The sequence below is a fragment of the Lissotriton vulgaris genome, chromosome 6, assembly GCF_964263255.1.
Source record: "Lissotriton vulgaris chromosome 6, aLisVul1.2, whole genome shotgun sequence".
Lineage (NCBI taxonomy): Eukaryota > Metazoa > Chordata > Amphibia > Caudata > Salamandridae > Lissotriton > Lissotriton vulgaris.
In genome coordinates, this window is record NC_141694.1 from 1,358,747,089 (window position 1) to 1,358,763,997 (window position 16,909).

The 16,909-nt window shown below is 51.1% G+C and overlaps 1 long non-coding RNA gene across 1 annotated transcript in view; it reads left to right on the forward strand.

Annotated features, from left to right (window-relative positions):
* The window catches only part of LOC147708878 (uncharacterized), a 66,906-nt gene that overhangs the window by 14,317 nt on the left and 35,680 nt on the right, over nt 1-16,909 (forward strand). The window contains exon 2 of the long non-coding RNA XR_015296524.1: nt 1,756-1,897. This is a non-coding gene — a long non-coding RNA (uncharacterized LOC147708878). The remainder of the gene's footprint in view (nt 1-1,755; nt 1,898-16,909) is intronic.

Consider the following 16,909-nt stretch of genomic DNA (forward strand, 5'->3'; position numbering starts at 1 on the left):
GCAAGGGCGGCTGGAGTTGAATCTTTACTTCTAGTGCAATCACTAGTCCAATGGCTTTTCTGTTTACAGACTTTACACCATGGTTTCTTTTGGGCTTTTTCTTTTTGGAAGATTGGGAATCCCCACCATTAGAAGATTTTTGGGGGCCTTGTGAAGACTTCTGGTCTTTACCCTTCTCCCCACCCTTATTAGGATTTTGCTTCTTCTAATCACCACCTTGGTTTTGTATCTTCTGCTTCAACCTGGTTCTGACCCATTTGTCTGCCTTCTTTCCCAATTCTTGGGAAGAGGTCAGAGAAGAGTCTACCAGGTGCTGATGCCACAGCTGATTCTGACAGTTATTGAGGATCTGGTCCCTCATAATCAAGTTGTACAATCCTGTTTAATCACACCCTTTACTGCCCAGTAACCAGCCCTCCAGAGCCTTAGTAGCACAATCTACAAAGTCAACCCAGTCCTGAGTCTGAGTCTTTTGGGTATCTCTGAACTGTATTTTATACTGCTCAGCGGTTAGGGGAAACCCATCAATTAGAGCACTCTTCAGGACTTTGTAATCATCATCATCCACCTTTGTCTGTAAAGGAAAGCTACATGATTTCTGCCCACTGCTCCTGGGGAACCTTCTGTACTTCGCAGGCCCTTTCCAGTGCAGTTATCCATTTGTGGATGTCATCCCCACTCTGGTAGGGAGGAAAAATCTTGTTTAAGTTTCTATGATCATAAGACCTTTCCCTACCACTAGGGAAGTTGCTGCCACCATGGGATTCTAGTCCCATCTTTTTTCTAGCTTTTTCAAGCTCTAGGGACTCCCTTTAGAAGGCTACTTTTTGTCTCCTTATTATGTCAAGAATCAGTTACCTGTATATCCTGTTCGTTTCTTCTGTTGGAAAGTTGAAGCTAGTTCTAACCCACCTCTGAACTCCTTGCTTCAACACACTGAATGGGAACAATGTGAAGATATCAAGAAATCCAAGGGAAGGGGGAAATTGGATAAAATAATAAACAGAGAAACAAAACACTGCTCCGGCTCCAAAGATGTTTGTTTTCTCAATGAACTGGTTTCTGGACAGTGTGATATCTAAACACACAAAAGGAAGACAAACACTTTATTCTACCCTACAATCTATTCTTTCTTATGTCTAAATACTAATATATATATATGCGTTTAAAACATTTATAGCTAAAGAATACCTCTCTATTCTGGCTCTATAGCTTGCCAGAGCAGTGGACCAGAATTAAGTGTTACTTCTTCCTTTAAAGAGAAAACAAAACCTCATTAGGTAAAGTGTGATTACTCAGGACTCCTAATATTGATTCCACCTGTGACCATGAGATGGCGCTACTTACTTAACCTGGGCCCACTGATGCTTATAAATAACCTCTGCTTAATTACTCATGGATTCATATATGGAGTTTTGAAAAGACACTCTTCTTGAATTCAAAGTCTCTTGAAATGTAACCTGTGGATTCCTTTTAAAACATTTGTGGCTCCCCAGGAATGCTTATAATGAGCTTCGAAATATTGGCATCACTTTGAAATGAAATACGAAAGCACTTTGCTCACAATGTTCAGATAAATCATCTTCTTTCCCTTTTAAAAGTCAATGCGATCGTAAATGTGGCAAATAAGTCTTTGGTTTTATCCAGAAAATCAGAATAATAAGTTTGTTGTCTTATAATGATAAATACACTTACTTTCAGTGTTCTGGATTGCATGCGGGATACCTGGTTAATGACTTTCTTTTCTTTTCTCAGGCGGAACTTAGCGATGTCCGAAGAAGACCGGAAATGCAGGGGACGAATCCGGCGGAGGACCAGCACTGAGGCGACGTCTTCCGGTTGTGAGGGGAGGCAGGACGAGGCTTCGCGGGGAGAAACAACAAGACAAGAGATTCAGGTGAGGAGAAGTTCAGGATACGCAGGTAAGTTGAGGATCGACGATCACAAGCAACTCGCTTAGCTTTGAGTCGGCTTTTATAGCCAAAGGCGGGCGGGGTCTTGCACGCGCTGCACGTTTCCAGGATTCACAGTTTGTAACGTGCAGCGGTAATTAACATACCGGCAAGGAGTGTAAGACTGCAAGAGTTCAGAGTGTTCAACAAGCCTTGCTACAAACAACAGAAGTCTCTCAAATGATACTGACTATCGTTAAATTCAAAAGACCTTTTTCAGAAATCATAACCAACTAAATTATATTACCACAAGAAATGGTTCCCTCCTTGTTATACTAAAGACTTGCTCTCTGTTGCAGACTTGCTCTCTGTTGCAGACAAACCCTAACATATTATCAGTTGAGCTTCTTTAAACCTCAGCTGTCTCTCTCTCTCTTCTCATGGGAGGTGTCCCTCCTATGAGAAGAGACAGAACTCCCTACAGATGTGTCAGAATGGTTAGATTCCTGTGTAGGAGATATTGGTCTTGTAGGCACACCCCCAACTCTTCCTGGTGGGACAAAGAGAGGGCCACGTTGGCCTTCTTCATCTCCTGGAGGAGTTGGATTGTCCAGGTCTAGGTCATTAGCACATGCCTGGTCAGCATCAGAGTCTAGGTCCTGGTGGTTTGGACCACAGGGCCCTTCTTCGTCTGCTGTCCCAACCAAACTGCCTACCCTTTCAGGCTCTGATGCCTGTCTAAAGTCATCTAGCAGCAATGCCTCTATGAGGCGTTGGGTGTTGGGATTCTGACCTGTTTTCAATTTCTTCATAGCACACAGAGCCCTTAATTCTTGAAAAGGGAATGTGTCATACTTGGATGTTTGCACTTGATTGACATATGGCAGGGACCCACTGGCTCCTGGCCTTGCAGACATAACTAGTGAGGTGTGGTGTATGCACTACCTACTCTGGTTGTTTACCTACTAAACTCTCTTGAGCTGTAGAAAGGGTCTGCAAAGCCCTTAACACACAACTCTAAGTTCAGTAGAACTTACTGTATTTAAGCTTGTATTATATGTACCTCTGGTACCTTCAGTGGTTTTCAAATGACCAGTCACTTGAATTATCTGATAAAACAATGGCAAAGCTGGAATCCCACACTCTGCACACCAATGTGAGAAGTTGGCCTGGCATATGCTGTCCACTATTCTAGTAGGCACCTTGCACCAATCCAAACGACCCTTATTGATGGTAGGTTTAAGACAACCTTTATAGGAAGCTATCCTAGTGGTAGCTGTGGAGAGCAGCCTTCAGGCTAAGTCTTGAAGGAATGTAAAGCAGCTTGTTTTACCAGTCTATAATCTTGTGAATGACCAAATGAAAGGAGAACCACACCAGGTATGTATATATAAAATATATGTAGTCATTCTAAACACATCCGTCTAGTCTCTTTATGAGGCTAGAGGCAAAAGTACATTCAGTAAACTTTATTAGCACACAGTAAATTAGCACAATATATGTTGAGTCCTAGGGGCGTACCAAACCATATATTAAGAAAGTGGTATAAGAATCGCAACTGACCTAGAGACAAGGCCTAGAGCCTTTAGAACCACTGGGGCCACCAGGAACCACCCAAGGTAGTGACACAGGGGACCCACGGGGGACGCGTGCAGTGTCTAAACACAGCAGCGAATCACTATTAACTTCTATGGGGAAAGTCGCTGTTGGAATTTTAAAGATAAAGGACACTTAGAAGAGGACTCGGAGCAAACCCCTTTAGATCTAGGAGGTTCTAGAGTCAACACCCACGGGAACACCGGAGTATTCGAGTTACCTCACCCAAGGAAGACGGGTGCATAGGTCTGTTTTTGTGTCGGGTTTCGTCATCGATTTCTATGGCGATCTGCTGCAAAGTGGTACTGGCGTCCAAGTGGAAAGTGTCTGGGTGGATCCAAGCTTGGATCGGAGATGTGAAGAACCTGAAAGCAGAGGGGACAGAGTCTGGGTGACTTGCCAGTGACCAGGAAGGCGATGAGCGGATGCCCACCGATGTCGGGTGATTTCAGGTAAAAAAGGTGAATCTTGACTCTTCAGCCACGAGAACCAGTAGACGTCGACGATGACCAGGTGCTGGATTCGAGCTGTCCCATGAAGGATGTCGAGTGCTGCGGTGTCGGTTTCCAGATTGGACCCAACAAGCCTTGGCAACAGCAACACACAGAAAACAGAGATTGGCTTTGGTACAGACCAGCAAGGTCTGAGGGACTCACCACGTGGTGGGGAGTCAGGGCACATCTGGAGCAATTAGGAAAGCCCAAAGGAAAGTAGAATTACCTTCGTGGGGACCCACCAGTCGATGGACCACTGATCACAAAGGGGCCTCAAGTAGAAATGCTAGAAGCGGGCTCACGAAACACTTGTGGAGTGTAAGCCCACTATCTTCGGTGCAGATGGTGCTCGAGGCTTGGACTACAAATAGCCCATTGCACAACTTCGGGAAAGCTTGGGAAGTTGATGCAAATGTGCACAGTGTCCAGGAGTTCTGGTTCCACATCGCTCGTTAGGGCTGCAGGTCTCAGCCTTGCTGGGATCTCGTGTCGGCCTCTGAGAAGTCTGAAAGTCTGTATCCTGAGTCACAAATGTAGGAAGGTACATCCTGACTATGGTTGCCCCCAACTTTTTGCCCTGTGTTTTAGCTGGTTTTTGATATAGTCGACCTGGGATCCTGCCAATCAGGACCCCAGGCCTACTGCTCTCTCGTTAAAATGGATTCCATGTACCTTAGGTGCATTTCCAATTGGTACTGGGCCACCTTATCAGACCCCGTAACGCAGGGCATAGGTGTACCCAGGGCCGCCAGGGGCTGCAGCATGTATTATGCCACCCCTGGCTGGCCTCCTAAATTTGACACAACTGGCTGCACGACAGCTGGGGCGAAGACGTGTAACCACCCTTCGCTTTAGGTATAGTAGCTCTATATCTAACCATACAATGGACACCCGAGTTACTATCAGTCACTCCTATGGCAGGCCTTAACGATCCTGAAGGCAGAGTGCGTGGGCTCGTGTGAGCTAGGTTCAGGCCCGAGCCGAGCCCGGTTGCAGCTTGCGGAATCAAGACCCAATAGCTGTTCCATGATAACGCGTACCATATCGGTAACTCCGGTGTCGCGTTATCAAGGCATGTCGAGTAAGGTGTCATACGAATCGGGGTGCTGCCCTCTCACCAATTCTGGCGATGAGGTTAGCATCCCACCCTTCTAGAGGGACACGACATGTACGTAACTGTGAACCCCGGTTAAAGTTAACTGAAGCCTCAGCTCCACAAAATGGATGCTGCCACCACAGACACGAGTCTGACCTCCTGCTGCTGGGAGTCCTTCCAGCGAGGAGCACTTGGACAAAGGGTTTCCTGTCGAGGGCGGTGTTCGCACCGTCCCAGACAGGGTTTGTGTATTCTGGGTAGGTAGGGCTTTGGCGAGAAGGTGACTGCGGAGTGGCACCCCGGTGCTCACTACGCATCTGCCGGTTAGAACCAGTTCCAGGGGCGACAGCCCTGGCCTGGGGAAAGTCCGGCAGGGGAGAGGGGTGTAACTACCCCCCTTCCTGGTCCCACCCTTAGGGCAGGACCTAGTCATGTACCCACCCCTTTCTTTAGAATAAAGACCGGAGCGGGGACCCTTCCAAATTAGATCATCTTTGATTCAAGAACTACTTTCTACGAAAGGACATTCAAGACTCTTCTCAAGATTTCTCCCTTGTGACTAAGGAGTAGTCACCCTGCATCAGCGGGCACCAACTAAGAACTCTGCGGTTTGCTGTAAGTCCTTCCTCAAGGAATCCGACGGCCCAGCTCGACGAGAACCGGCTTCCCTGGCACCTCTGACCTCTACCCACGTCATCAGCTCAGCTGTGATCTGTGGGTGCGACGAGACCTCGAGGGACCGGCCATCATCAGAACCTGCACGCTCTTAACGCCAGCACGACCATCGAGGTAACTCTCTGGTGAGTGCTCTGGGGTCCGAGAAGCCCCGACCCTGAGCCGCTCCAGCACCGAAGTGCAGTCTCCCAGCATCTCCACGATCTGCGTGGGGCCCTTCTGCTCGCTGCTCAGCACGTTGTCTGGTCACTAGCCGCTGGCTTGTGCCCTTCTGTGACGACATCCGAGAATCATCACTGCTGGTCTGGTTGCTCCAGACTGGCCCTTGCTTCCATCTTTGCGAGAAGCACCCCGGACCCTCCTGGTCCACTCAAGACGCCATCTTAGGCCCACCACGTGGCCCTGAGATCTGCCAAGGCTTGTTGCCCCATCCTGGGCCCAGCGACGCCGACAGCATCATCCTTCGTGGGACAGCTCGCACCTCCGCCGTGGTCGCCGACAACGCCTCCTGGTCCGTGAGACTGCAGAGCCTAGCGTCGCCCACTCACCTGGTCGAGGTGACGGCCAACCGGTGCCTTCCTGGTACCCTCTGACTACTGGCTAGTAGTACGAACTTGGTCCCCTCTGCTTTCAGGTTTCATCAATCTCCGATCCAGGCTTGGATCTCTACGAACTATTCAGCACTGGTCGCCGGCCAGCAACTCCTTTTCTTCCGGCTCCTGGCTCGTCAGCGAAGACCCCGACGCCTGTAAGACTTGTGCAGCCGCAGCCCTCGTGGCTAGGTAACTCGGCATTTCGGTGCCTGCATAGCCTCCTTACTCTAGGGTCCTGAGTCCCTCGCTTCCGACTTGCCTTATCGGGTCCGCCCGAGACCTTAATCTTTCCGTGTCCTCGGACACTTGTTTTAATTGTGCACTTGAAGTATTTGCTAAAGAGATTTGGTTTGTGCTTAGTACCCTGTCCTCATAAAGAGTACAGGGCTGTTGTGATTCTTAATAAATATACGGTTTATTTTCATAACACTTGTGTGGTGTCCTTTCACTGGGTGTTCAAGGGGTACATGTGTGGTAAACAGCTGGCTTAACGCGCCCTCTCGAGTCTTTAGCCTTAGACTGCTCGTATCCACGCTACTAGGATAGCTGGTCTATAGGTTGACTTACAACCAAACACCATAAGGGTCGTTGGAACGATACATAGCGGTCGCTAGAATAGCGAACGTTGCATATCGGGCCAACTTCTCACATTGGTGAGCAGCGGTTGGGATTTGAGCTTGCTGTTGTTTTACCACACGTATCCTAAGAATATCTTGTTGAAAGATCGCACAAGTACTGTTAGTACATATAACTAAAAGCTTAGAATACTCTGAGTTCTACTGAACCAGCTGTTGTAGCTCCTCAAGGCTTAGCACACCTTGGCTACAACTCTTAGCAAGGGTACAGTAGGTAAACACGTAGTGTAGGTAGGTGCATCACTTACACCACACTAGAACCAGTATGTCGGACAAAGGAGGAAACTCTGGGTCTCCCCTTGTGTCAGTTGACCCTCCACAGGTCATCCCTTCAGGATATACTGTGCTGAGCTTCAAGGAGTTAAGACGACTGTGTCACTCCAGGAAGATTCAGCAGGGGTCTAACCCCACAACGTCCTTTCTGATTGGTCTCTTGGAGACTTATGATGCCAGGAGAGCTGAGAAACTTCGTAGCTCTTCTAATCCAGAAGGAGACATGCCTCCCCTCGAGGGAACCCGAGACGATCCTGACCTCATCCACCTCGCAACTGAGAACGAAGATGTGGAGGAGGATGAGGATGAGGATCTCTCTGGGGATGAGGCAGATAAGGGACAGGTAGAAGTCGTCAGACTAAACAGGTCCAACTTAAGCAAACATGATAGCGGTACTGGGGGACCCCTGGGGCCACTATCAGGTCAGCTTAACATTGGGAATGGACGAGCCCGATCTCTGTCAAGAGACTCTGGCGGATCCCTTCGAACCAATGGCTCTCACAACTCTTCTCAGAGAGGGATGACGTCCCCTCAGAGGAGAGTGTACGAAGCTAAGGAAAGGGCAGCTAATCTGAGGATCGAAAGGGAAGAACTTGCCCTGGCCAAAGAAAGGCTTGCCTTTGCTAGAGAGCAACAGTTAAGTGGGGCAGTCCCCACTGGTGGCAGCAATGTACCTAGTAATAGGGAAAAGAGTTTCGATACGAAACACCTTGGTAAGATAGTGCCCCCCTTTAAACAAGGGGACGACATCCACAAATGGATTACTGCTTTGGAGAGGGCCTGCACTGTGCAGGGTGTTCCCCAGAGTCAGTGGGCAGCTATCTTGTGGCTCTCCTTTGAAGGAAAAGGAAGAGACAAGCTCCTCACCACAAGGGTGGAGGATGCTAACAATTACCAAATCTTGAAAAATACACTCGTTGAAGGGTTTGGCCTAACCACGGAGCAGTACAGGGTGCTGTTCCGGGATACCCAGAAAACGCAGTCTCAAGATTGGTCTGACTTTGTCGATTGTGCCACTAAGGCTTTTGAAGGCTGGCTACTGGGTAGTAAGGTTACTGATTTTAAAGGATTGTATAATCTAATTATAAGGGAGCAAATCTTAAATAATTGTCAGAACCAGTTATTACACCAGCACCTGGTAGACTCTGATCTGACCTCTCCACAGGAATTGGGTAAGAGGGCAGACAAATGGGTCAGAACCAGGGTTAGGCCTAAAAACCAGGGTGGTGACCAGAAAAAGGAATCGACCAAGCCTCAAGAGAAGGGTGGGGATAAATCCACAGAGAAGACTCCCCAAGGGCCCCAAAACTCCAACAAGGGTGGTGGGTCCCAGAACACTCCTTCAGAACAGAAGAAGCCTTATTGCCATACCTGTAAACAGGTGGGCCATTACAAAAGTGATGCCAAGTGCCCTAAAAATAGCAATAAGGAAAACATACCCCCAAGTAACACTCCCAGATCTCCTGTTACCACTAGTGGTAATCCCCCAGGTGGTGGGAGTGCCCCCAAGAATGTGGTGGGCATTACTTTGGGCAATCAGGAGGACTATGGCCTAGCCAGGTTCCCTGACCACACTCTTGTCTGTGAGACTGGCATGGGGTTTGCCAACTTCACTACTGGACCCCACCTTTTGGGAAAGTATAGACAAGAAGTTTTAGTGAATGGTCAGAAAGTTGAGGCATTCTGAGACACAGGGGCCAGCCTCACCATGGTGAGTGACCATCTGGTCCCCTCTGCTCAACTGACCCCTGGTTTTACTTATCAGGTGACAGACATTCATGGAGTGAAGAGAAGGCATCCCATGGCAGTGGTCAAGCTCAGTTGGGGTAATGTCACAGGGCCCATGAGAGTGGCAGTGACAGATAACCTACCTGTAGATTGCTTACTGGGGAATGACCTGGAACTCTCAGCATGGGCTGAGGTGGAGCAAGAAACTCACTCCCGAATGATAGGCCTATCCAGACAGGTTAGTGGGGCAGTAATAGCTACAGCCCCAGTCCAAGCACCATTCCTCCCTGAAAAGGTTGGAAGGGCAGTGGTAGCCACTGCCCAGGCTCAGACAGACTTTCCAGAACAGGATAGGAGGGCTGTGACAGTCACCGCCCAAACACAGACTGAGTGCCCTCCTGAAAAGGCTGGCAAGGTTGAAATGGTCTCAGCCTCTACTCAAACGGATAGTGAGATTGTGAAGCCTGAAACAATGGATCACTCCACTCAAACAGAGAGCATTGAGGAGGAAGAAGAGTCTTCCCCCTCCCAGACACTAGGTGAGAGCCAGCCTCCTCAGGGAACTGACTCTACCCCTGTTGAAGGAACTGCCCCAGAGGTAGTCAGGCCTAGCCTGGCAGAGCCCCTGATGGCCGTGGACCCTTCCCAGGTGGGACCCAGTCTGGAGCAGGTAACCTGCACCTCTCTACCCTGTCTCAGTCAGCCCAGGGCTGAAGAGATCAGGGAGGCCAGTGGTGGACCCCAAAGGGCCCCCTGTCCAAAAGAACCCCTTAATCAGAAGATTAGGATCACTGAAGCTGGTAAACCTAGCCAAGTGAAAATAGAACAGACTCCTGAGGGATCCCCCTTAAAAATAGTTAGGGAACTCCCACAGCTGGACACTGTTGGGCACAGCCAAACATGGGGCCTAAAAACCCCAGCCCTGACCTGTCCCTCCAGTAAGCCAAACAGAGGGACTCAGCCTCCAGCTTTAGGTAGCCAGAGGCTGACCCTGAGAGCTCAGTGCATCTCAGCTAAAGAAAGGAAGGCACACATGATGAATGGTGATTGGAGGAAGTTGAGCCCAAAGGTAGAGGAGCCTCACTTCAGTACTCCATCCCAGCATCAGCCTTCTTCTTTCCCAAGACACACCGGAGACAGAGATTCCCTATGGTGGAGACCCTCAGATACCCTTAGGGTGAGGGGTTGCCTAGTGGACCATGACACAGGGGGAAACCAAGCCAGAGCTGGTCCTTCCTTATATGGCCACTTAGGTAATAGAGGTTTACCTGGACAAGGATAGCCTTATCTCCTTTCGTTTGGGGGGGGGGTTGTGTAGGAAGGTACATCCTGACTATGGTTGCCCCCAACTTTTTGCCCTGTGTTTTAGCTGGTTTTTGACATAGTCGACCTGGGATCCTGCCAATCAGGACCCCAGGCCTACTGCTCTCTCGTTAAAATGGATTCCATGTACCTTAGGTGCATTTCCAATTGGTACTGGGCCACCTTATCAGACCCCGTAACGCAGGGCATAGGTGTACCCAGGGCCGCCAGGGGCTGCAGCATGTATTATGCCACCCCTGGCTGGCCTCCTAAATTTGACACAACTGGCTGCACGACAGCTGGGGCGAAGACGTGTAACCACCCTTCGCTTTAGGTGTAGTAGCTCTATATCTAACCATACAATGGACACCCGAGTTCCTATCAGTCACTCCTATGGCAGGCCTTAACGATCCTGAAGGCAGAGTGCGTGGGCTCGTGTGAGCTAGGTTCAGGCCCGAGCCGAGCCCGGTTGCAGCTTGCGGAATCAAGACCCAATAGCTGTTCCATGATAACGCGTACCATATCGGTAACTCCGGTGTCGCGTTATCAAGGCATGTCGAGTAAGGTGTCATACGAATCGGGGTGCTGCCCTCTCACCAATTCTGGCGATGAGGTTAGCATCCCACCCTTCTAGAGGGACACGACAAGTACGTAACTGTGAACCCCGGTTAAAGTTAACTGAAGCCTCAGCTCCACAAAATGGATGCTGCCACCACAGACACGAGTCTGACCTCCTGCTGCTGGGAGTCCTTCCAGCGAGGAGCACTTGGACAAAGGGTTTCCTGTCGAGGGCGGTGTTCGCACCGTCCCAGACAGGGTTTGTGTATTCTGGGTAGGTAGGGCTTTGGCGAGAAGGTGACTGCGGAGTGGCACCCCGGTGCTCACTACGCATCTGCCGGTTAGAACCAGTTCCAGGGGCGACAGCCCTGGCCTGGGGAAAGTCCGGCAGGGGAGAGGGGTGTAACTACCCCCCTTCCTGGTCCCACCCTTAGGGCAGGACCTAGTCATGTACCCACCCCTTTCTTTAGAATAAAGACCGGAGCGGGGACCCTTCCAAATTAGATCATCTTTGATTCAAGAACTACTTTCTACGAAAGGACATTCAAGACTCTTCTCAAGATTTCTCCCTTGTGACTAAGGAGTAGTCACCCTGCATCAGCGGGCACCAACTAAGAACTCTGCGGTTTGCTGTAAGTCCTTCCTCAAGGAATCCGACGGCCCAGCTCGACGAGAACCGGCTTCCCTGGCACCTCTGACCTCTACCCACGTCATCAGCTCAGCTGTGATCTGTGGGTGCGGCGAGACCTCGAGGGACCGGCCATCATCAGAACCTGCACGCTCTTAACGCCAGCACGACCATCGAGGTAACTCTCTGGTGAGTGCTCTGGGGTCCGAGAAGCCCCGACCCTGAGCCGCTCCAGCACCGAAGTGCAGTCTCCCAGCATCTCCACGATCTGCGTGGGGCCCTTCTGCTCGCTGCTCAGCACGTTGTCTGGTCACTAGCCGCTGGCTTGTGCCCTTCTGTGACGACATCCGAGAATCATCACTGCTGGTCTGGTTGCTCCAGACTGGCCCTTGCTTCCATCTTTGCGAGAAGCACCCCGGACCCTCCTGGTCCACTCAAGACGCCATCTTAGGCCCACCACGTGGCCCTGAGATCTGCCAAGGCTTGTTGCCCCATCCTGGGCCCAGCGACGCCGACAGCATCATCCTTCGTGGGACAGCTCGCACCTCCGCCGTGGTCGCCGACAACGCCTCCTGGTCCGTGAGACTGCAGAGCCTAGCGTCGCCCACTCACCTGGTCGAGGTGACGGCCAACCGGTGCCTTCCTGGTACCCTCTGACTACTGGCTAGTAGTACGAACTTGGTCCCCTCTGCTTTCAGGTTTCATCAATCTCCGATCCAGGCTTGGATCTCTACGAACTATTCAGCACTGGTCGCCGGCCAGCAACTCCTTTTCTTCCGGCTCCTGGCTCGTCAGCAAAGACCCCGACGCCTGTAAGACTTGTGCAGCCGCAGCCCTCGTGGCTAGGTAACTCGGCATTTCGGTGCCTGCATAGCCTCCTTACTCTAGGGTCCTGAGTCCCTCGCTTCCGACTTGCCTTATCGGGTCCGCCCGAGACCTTAATCTTTCCGTGTCCTCGGACACTTGTTTTAATTGTGCACTTGAAGTATTTGCTAAAGAGATTTGGTTTGTGCTTAGTACCCTGTCCTCATAAAGAGTACAGGGCTGTTGTGATTCTTAATAAATATACGGTTTATTTTCATAACACTTGTGTGGTGTCCTTTCACTGGGTGTTCAAGGGGTACATGTGTGGTAAACAGCTGGCTTAACGCGCCCTCTCGAGTCTTTAGCCTTAGACTGCTCGTATCCACGCTACTAGGATAGCTGGTCTATAGGTTGACTTACAACCAAACACCATAAGGGTCGTTGGAACGATACATAGCGGTCGCTAGAATAGCGAACGTTGCATATCGGGCCAACTTCTCACAACAAATACTTCGGCATTCAAATGCAGACCGGCAAGATGCTTCTTTGGTGCCTGCTTGAGCAGGGGTGTCACTCATTGACCCCAAGGGAGATTCTTCAGTCCTATAGTCGATATAGTGTGTCGAAGTTCCCAGGATTCAGCTTCAGAGTTTTGTCCAGGTATAATCGAATGTCCTGTTGTCAGGGGTCCCTTACTTATACTAAAGAAAGGGCTTGGACATACTCTGGGGACCCACCTATGGGAGGGTCTGGGAAGAGGGGTGGTTACACCCCTTTCCCTTTGTCCAGTTTCGCGCCAGAGCAAGGGCTGAGTGCCCCTGCAACCGGTTTGAACTGGGGTATGCACAGGGACACCAAGTGTGCCCCCAGCACTGTCTGAAAAGCATTCTCTGAATGCACCCTCCCAGCCCAAATCCACTAAAGCCTGTCTGGGAAGTGGTTACACCTCCCTGTGACAGGAAACCTATTGTCCAGGCCTCCCCTGCCGGAGTTTCATCCAGCAGCAGGAGGTCAGACCCGTGTCTGTGGCTTCAGCATCCATTTTGTGATGCTGGGGTTATTTTAAACTATTACCGGTTAGGTCAGTATGTACATGTTTTTTCCTCTAGAAGGATGGATTTCTACCTCTGCCGCCAGGACTGGCAGGGGGTAGAAATCCAATTTGCTCGATACCAAACACGACATGCTTCCATGCATCCATTCCAAAGTTAGCATTTACCGTGAGGTTATAATGCACTTAAGAGTATATGGTCTGGCTGCATCACAGAACAGCCTCAGAGAATAGGCTCCGAAAGCTGCAGAGGGGCCCAGCTCATGCATGGGCACCCTCTCACACAAAACCAAGCACTCTGCCTTCAGGATTGATAAAGCCTGCCATAGGAGTGACTGATTTATATGTGTCAGTGATTTAAAGGTAGATATAGTTAACCTATATCTTAGTAAGGGGTGCATGCACCACCTTACCCAGGCTGCAGTGGCAGACCTGTGGTGCCATTTTGGAAAGCTTCCTAGGGGTGGCATAATACATGCTTCAGCCCCTGGTAGGCCTCTGGGGTACCTATGCCCTTGGTACCTAAGGTACTATATACTAGGGACTCACAAGGTAACCCAGTAACCAATCTGGAGTGTACCTAAAGTACATGCAATCATTTTAGAGAGGTAGCAGCTAGGCTGGGGTCCTGGATAGCAGGGCCCCAGCCAGACTAAAGTCGAGAAACAGTGAAATACCAGCAAAAAGTGGGGGGAACCATAGTAAGCAGATGCTACTCTCCAACACACACTTAGGATAGGACTTTGAGCAAACCCCTTTCGACTTAAGGGGTTCTAGGGCCAACACCCACTGGAGCATCGGAGGACTCGATTTACCTCACCCAGGGAAGCCGGGTGCATAGGTGTCTTTTGGTTTCGGGAATCGTCGTTGATTTCAATGGCGATCTACTGCAAAGTGCTGCTGCCGTCAAGAAGAAAAGTGTCCGGGGTGATCCAAGCCTGGATCAAGGATGAGAAGAACCTGAACGCAGAGGGGACTGAGTCCGGGTCACTTGCCAGTGACCACAGGCACAATAGATGAATGCCCACCGATGTCGGGTGATTCAGGTGTGAAGAGGTGAAGCTTGACTCTACAACCATGAGGACCAGGAGGCGTCGATGATGACTAGGAGCTGGATTTGAGCTGTCCCACGAAGGATGTTGCGTGCTGCAGTGTCGGTGCCTGAATGGGACCCAACAAGAGTTGGCAACAGCAACCCACGCATCTAGAGCAACCAGGGAAGCCCAATGAAAGTCAAAATTGCCTTCTCAGGGACCCACCAGTCAAACGGAACAGTGATTGCGATGGTACCTCGAGCAAAAACACAAAGAGCCAGCTCACGAAACACTCGTGGAGTGTACTCCAGCAATCTTCAGTGGAAAAGGTGCTCGGCGTCTGGGCTACAAGTAACCCAATGCACAGCCTCAAGGGAAGTTGAGGGGCTGATCCACTTACAAATGTGCACTGTATCCATGGGTTCCGGTTCCACGTACCCATGAGGGCTGCAGGTGGGGACTCGGGTCGGCCTCTGGAAAATCTGGAAATCCACCTCCTGTGTTGCAAATACTTTAGAGTACGGCGGGAGTTTTGGAGATGCAAACCGGTCAGATGCATCTTTTGTGCATGCCACGCAGGGGAGTAACTCTGGAACTGGAACCCCTGATCTGCGCAGATGAGCTGCGACCACCGATATCACTTTTGTGAACACCCAAGTGGCGCTTATAAGGCCGAAGGGGAGCACGGTAAACTGAAAGTGCTTGTGGCCTACCGTGAACCGCAGGTAATGCCGGTGGGCTGGCAGGACGGGGATGTGGAAATATGAGTCCTGCAAGTCCAATGCTACCATCCAGGCTCCAGTTTAGACAAGACCTGAGCTAGCATCTACATCTTACACTTCTCCTTCCGGAGGAAGCGGTTGACGTTCCTGAGGTCCAAGATAGGACCAGGCCCTTGTCCTTCTTGGGGACCAGAAAGTAGTGGGAATAAGAACCACAACCTACTTCTGGCCCAGGAACGCACTTAATGGCCCCCTTGGCCAAGAGGGCTGTGATTTCCTGCTGAAGAAGCGCAAGATGGTCCCCTGACATGCGCTGGTACTGAGGTGGCATGGCTGGAGGGATAGTCTGGGAGGGGAGAGAGTAGCCACTTCTGACAATTTGCAGCAACCACCTGTCCAAGGTGATGTTGCGCCAGTGGGGGAGATGATGGCGAATTCTGCCGCCCACTGGCGTTTGATGGGCCTGAAGGGTCAGACTAGGAAGGCTTTGAAGTGGATGCTGCGGGGGTGGAGGTGGACTGACCCACCTGCTGGCCCCCAGAACCGCCTCTGCGGATCCAACGTCCGCGCCCGGGCTGAGGATGTTGCTGCGCAGGCCTGTGCTTCTGAAACAAACGTAATGGGGCACCCCTTCCCTGTACACAAAAAGAGCAAAAAGCAGAAGGCGGAGGAGGGCGAGTGTCCAACAGGCCCAAGGACTTGGCCGTAGCCCATGAGTCCTTAAAGTGCTCCCATGCACTATCTGCTTTATTGCCAGGAAGGTAAATGCCATCAAAGGGCATTTCCATCAGAGTGTTCTGGACATCCCCTGAGAAGCCAGTTGGTCTCAGCCAGGCGTGACGCTGAAGCGCCACTGTTGTGGAAATCGCCCTGCCCAGCGAATCGGTGATATCAAGCCCACAACGAATGGTGAAATTAGCTGCATCTCTCCCAGCTGATATAGCTTGGGAGAGGACTGTCCGTGCCTCCTCCGGACAGTAGGGCAGCACCTGCACAACCGTATCCCACACAGAGTGGGAATAACGGCCGAAGAGGCATGCGGTGTTCACCGACCACAGCCCTAAGCTGGCAGGTGAAAACAGCTTCTTGCCAAGCTGCTCCAGCTTCTTGGATTCCCTATCGGGAGGTGCGGAAAGGAACGTGCTCTGGGAAGCAGAGGCTTAGACAACCAAGCTCTTGGGACTGTAGTGTTGGGAGAGAAAGAGGGGGTCACCTGGAGCTGGGCAATGGCATTGGGTCACGTTCCTGTCCACAGGAGCCCCTGTGTTGGGCCTGGACCAAGTGCCCAAAATAACGCCCGAAAGTGCATCATTAAAAGGCAGCAAGGGCTTGAAAAGGTTGCTGCCAGCTGAAGCACTTCTGTCAGGAGGTTAGTCCTGACGGCCACTGTAGGGAGTACGAGGTGGAGTGCCTTGGCCGCCCTACGCAACACCACTGCGTAACTGGCTCCCTCCTCTGTAGCCACGGTAGGAGCAGACAGCATGCCAAGGTCAGGTGAGGTGTCAAGACCACTGGCATCCCCCAAATCCTCTGCCCAGTCCGGATCATAATAACACTGTTGTGTGAGAGGGTCCTAAGACCTCCCCTTCCTCCGAAGTTTGGGAAACAGGCTGAAAATAAGGAGGACGGACATAGGGATGAAAAGGCCCCATCGGCATCGAGCAACGCCGATCCGGCGCCGTGTCCGGGCTTAAACTGGGGCCGACGTCGGCGGTGCCTCTGGACGACGTCGGAGGTGGTGCCTGAGGAGGGGTCGACGCCAGTAGAGGTGTTTTGAGGTCAACTGGTGTCACCCAGGATCCTAGCCTGGATACAGGGGGGTCCTGTG